This window comes from Tachysurus fulvidraco, chromosome 9 (assembly GCF_022655615.1).
Source record: "Tachysurus fulvidraco isolate hzauxx_2018 chromosome 9, HZAU_PFXX_2.0, whole genome shotgun sequence".
Taxonomy (NCBI): domain Eukaryota; kingdom Metazoa; phylum Chordata; class Actinopteri; order Siluriformes; family Bagridae; genus Tachysurus; species Tachysurus fulvidraco.
Window position 1 is genome coordinate 27,474,564 of NC_062526.1, and position 5,243 is coordinate 27,479,806.

The window sequence follows — 5,243 nt, forward strand, 5'->3', positions numbered from 1 at the left end:
CAGTTTCTCCACCACTTCAGCCAGCATGTTGTTTCTGCGTAGGACAGGCCTTGGTGTGAAAGTGTCTCTGCACTGAGGACAGCTGTAGATGTCCTTCTGATCCTCTTGATCCCAGTGACTATTAATACACACCTTACAGAAACTGTGACCACAGGAGAGAGTCACCGGATCCTTCAGGAGATCCAGACACACTGGACAGATGAACTGGTCCTGATCTACTGAAATACTCGCCTCAGCCATTTTCCTGAACTCAGAGAGAGATCTTTCGTTTTCTCTGAAACTTACTGTTTGTGTGTGTGTGTGTGTGTGTGTGTGTGTGTGTGTGTGTGTGTGTGTGTGTGTGTGTGTGTGTGTGTGTGTGTGAGATCAGAGTTGTTCAACGACCTCACAAGATCCTGACTAAGGCATGAATTATCTCCGATTACCAGTAGTTCAAGTTTGCTGGTATTTTTGCTGGTATGTTCAAGAGTTTCAGGTTATGAGCTGTTATTATGAGGATATGTACACCAGACATGCAGAGATCCATGCTGAAGCCATAGTGTCTGAATGAAGGACATGATTTGAGTGCCATTGGTATAGCAGTGGTAAGAGTATATGACTTTGCCAAGAGAGTTAACAGGGAAAAAAGAAGAGGAGCCTTGTGGGACACCAGATCTTCAGTTCTGATCAACTTTATGCCAAAATCTTCAAATATCTCTCTCTCTCTCTCTCTCTCTCTCTCTCTCTCTCTCTCTCTCTCTCTCTCTCTCCCTCTTAATTATTGTTTATTACAAGGCATTAATGAATTACTGGCCTAAATATGATCCATTGCACCCCAGTGATTAAAATACACTAAACTTTGTTGCCTAACAAACCCTTTCAGATTTCTGTTATCTGACTCTGGACCCCAACCGTCTATCACTCCGTCTGTGTGATAACAGATTGTTTAGACAGAAACAGAACTGGTAGATGAATATGTTTGAGAGAAGAGATCTTATATGAAAGCCCTATTGAGTCACCTGGATCAGTCTTTATGTGTGTCTCTGAGAAGAAAAGAGAAAACTGAACCAGCAGGAAACTCACTGTCATTTTAACATTGTTCACACCCTGCTGAAAAATCCAGCATAAACCAGCATGAATTCCATGCTGGTCCAGGCTGGTTTTTACTGGTTCATTCTGGTATGGTGCTGTTATAATGCCGGTCAGTGCTGGTATAGTGCTGGTATAGCTTGGCTGCCAGCATAGTCATGGTGTTATCCAACAAAACGGGGCTGGTGTAGCTGGTTAACCAGTATGATCTTTGTGGAATGAGCTTTATGGGAACAACCTTTATTTTTGCTTGTGTATGTTTCTATGTAACACATTAATATAAGATTAAAACACAATTTATTGGAATATATTTAATTATGAGTGTGTTATTTCTTTTGCTCCCTCTTTTGAATAAAGAACTGAAATAACAAAGCTCAAAAAGCTTTGAATAACAAAGAATAAAAATATTTAAAAATCGTTCATTAGGGATTAAAGTGTCTCCACAAATTAAATATAGTAATACCAACAAATGTTGACTTCCCGGGCTCCATGAGGGAAGCAGCATATAAATCATACAGAATGATGGTTTTTGAAAGATATACTTATATATATAAAAAATCCATTTGTCTCAATTAAGAAGTAGTTAAGTTGTTTGTTTGTTTTTTTTAGTAAAGCGGTAATGTGAAGAGATATTACCCAGCATCAGCGTTGCTATGCAACCTTTAAAGCAACTATGTTTACAAAGGTAAATGTAGTTCCTCCACTTTCCAAAAATAAATTTCGCAATGTTTTCGACTACATTATATATCTTACAGTGTTTATCGAAATTAGTATAAGTGCACGTGTTCCAGATCATCATGTTTTGCCACCATAATTAGGAATTTGTTTTGGGGTAAATAAAAAGCTTCCACTTCTACAAGACGAAGCTGCTGATCACTGGGAATCAGTATGTTTGCATACGTGAGGTACCTGGATGACAGCTGCACGGCAGTTGTTTCATATAGCGAAATTAAGGACTTGACATGTTTGACCATACTCAGCTTTATTTTGTACAATGGAAGCAAGACTTCTTAAGGGCGCAAATACTAATGCTTAAAGGTATGTAACTTAAGCAGTAGCTGTTTTATCGTAACTCGTTCACTGCACAATATAAACGAATGAGTGATATTGTCACAACGTGAAACAGGTTAGATCCAAATGCTGGTTTATTAGGCAAGGGTCACACATCAGGCAAATAACAACATCACAGGAAATCCAAGAGCAGAAGTCAATAATCCAGGCGTAGGTCAGGGCAGGCAGCAAACGTTCACAAACACGAAAAACATGCAATATCAGAAATAGAAAGAACAGAATAAACGCTCAGTATGAAGACAGTGCTAACAATACCTCACAACAGACCGGGTGATTACCAACAGGAAACAGGTGTGCTGTGCAGTGAATAGTGGGAAATGGAGTCCTGATGCTCAAGTGCAGCAAATCCTCTGCAGGCCAGCAGAGGGAGCCCTCATGGCTCTCATAACAGAGCCCCCCCCCTCCCTAAGAGCGGCTTCCAGACGCTCCCAAGTCCACAAAACCCAGTCCAGGAGGGTGGAGCGAAGGCGCAACCAGGGTGGGAGGGCGGGTCGGGTTCGTGTAGTGGTGGCGCCAGCCGAGCAGGAGGCCGGGGCGGCGCCGGCAGAGCAGGAGGCCGGGGCGGCGCCGGCAGAGCAGGTGGCCGGGGCGGCGCCGGCAGAGCAGGGGGCGAGGGCGGTGCCGGAGGCGGAGCCGGAGACCAGAGCAGGACCGGAGACCAGGGTGGTGCTGGAGGCGGAGACAATCAAAGACTAAGACAAAACACCTGGGGAAGAGATTGAGTGCAATTAATGTCTATGGTAACAAATAATTGGGCGGGGCCAACAATTAACAGCAGGGAATGAGAGCAGACAGAAACAAAGGAAAACACAGACAGACTCATTACAGTAACGTTATTTGTGCACGTGTGTAAATTACAGTGTGATGGCAAATGTCATTGTCCAATAAATATTTTAAACAAACTTATATAAGTGTAATAAATATAAATATATATGTGTGTGTGTGTGTGTGTGTGTGTGTGTGTGTGTGTGTGTGTGTGTGTGTGTGTACAGTATAAAGAAAGCCATGTAAATGATAGGAATATTCAGAATGTTTTTCTTTATTAAAAAGTGAATTACAATTCTCTACAAAATTGTTTTGGTCTTTATTTAACTATGAATATGCACTAAGAAATGTGATATGTAACAAATGGGTTTTGCTGGGATTATACTAGCATCCAAAAGACAACATATGTTGACCAGCACACCAGCATCCCAGGCTGGTCGGCCAGCACACCAGCATCCCAGGCTGGTCGGCCAGCACACCAGCAACCAGCAGCTAATGCTGGACCAGCATACCACCAACCCAAGCTGGTCCCAGCATGCAAAACATACCTTTTGCTGGACCAGCAATGCTGTTTTTTTTTAGCAGGGGAATGATGCAAAAAGCCAAAAAGCCAAACATGGAATCAAGGCTAAGTGATTAAACTATGCATGAAAACATAGGGCCTGTGCTGCAGAAAAATAGCAGCAGGTCTCTGGACTGATGAAGTCAAAATATAAAATATTTGGCAGTAACAAGCAGCAGGTTATTAGCCAAAGCACTGGAGAGTGATACAATAATGTGTTTCTGCAGGCAATAGTGAATCATGGTGGAGGTTCATTTCAGGTTTGGGGCTCCGTTTCTGCAAACTGGGTCTGAGGTCTGCTCAGGATTAATAAAGGTGTCCTCAATGCAGAGACTTACAGTACAGGCATATATTTATTCCTAATGCAGTAAATGGATGGTGTATGAGATCTTAGGCAGGTTGAAAACAAGTCACACAGCTGGATATAGGACATTTGCATAGAAAGAAATTGTGCTCAGGTGTATAATTTGCCAGCAGAGAGCTGCGGTAGTCCGGTCTCGAAACGACAAGAGACTGAACAAGTACCTTCAAGAGAGTTAACAGGGAGAAAAGAGGAGTACTGAGCCTTGAGGGACACCAGTGGAGAATCTGTATGAATTACCTTCATGTTACCTGATATGAGTGAGCTTCCAGGTAGGAAGAAATCTATTCTCATGCTGTTCCATTAATATTAAGACTACTAAGGGTTACATTCTTCCTTGAGAGCCACTTTAGATCTTTGCAGATCTCAATAACCTGAATCTTGATATTTGTTATGAGACTCTGGCAGGTACAGGATGGAGTTACAGGAACCTTCCTACGCTCTATTACTGGTTCTCAGCCAATAACCCTAAATAAATGTAAAGATACACAACAAACATTTATTATCTTATCCATCAGAAGACAGATAGAAATAGATAATACAAAGAGAAGCAAAAATAGGGAAAGGAAAGAGAAAGGTAAATAAACAAAGGAAAATTGATGTAAAAATACAAAAAGTTGAAGAGTTGCTGGAAGAGTTGAAAGATTTGAAGATGAGTGACTAGAAGGAGACAACGAGGGATCAGACACTGTACCTAGACAGCTGGAAGAAGATTCCAAAAGAAAAGAAGATTATAATGCATTATGGTTTATTATGTTTTATTTTCAGACATTTGGGAGAACTCTGAATTGTTTTTCTTTTTCTTATGTTCACGTATTCTCCTGTAATAGAATTGATAAGATAAATATTGCTTATTTTGACTTTAAACTTAGATGAAAGCTGTTGCTTATATTGAAAGCTTAAAAGCCCAATGTGTATTTGCGGGGAGAAATCTGCACGTGAAGTGTTTTAATGCTTGCTGTCGATTTCCATGGCGAGAGAAAGCTTCAGTCATATATAATCACAGCCTGGCAGTTGCAGGAAGTTAACTGAAACCATATAACCATATATAGAACTGTTAACTTCTATATATGACTTGAAATGCTTGGGGGACGAGAAATGTTTGGGAGACGAGAAATGTTTGGGGGATGAGAAATGTTTGGGGGACGAGATGTTGGCTGTCGAGAAAGCCCAAGGTAGGGGCCACACCCGACAGCCAAATCCAACTGACAACAGTAATAATACAGAATGTATAAAAGCTTGTCTTGAATAACATTGTGTGTGCATTCTAGTGTAGACTTTCTCAGTGCATGTTATACTCTGTGTGCATCATAGAACAAACGCAAGCTTACACTTGGAGAGTGTTTCTTGGTTTGTTATAATCTTTGCATCTTAATTACTTTTACTTATTCTAATACTGTTTGATTATTTGAAGAT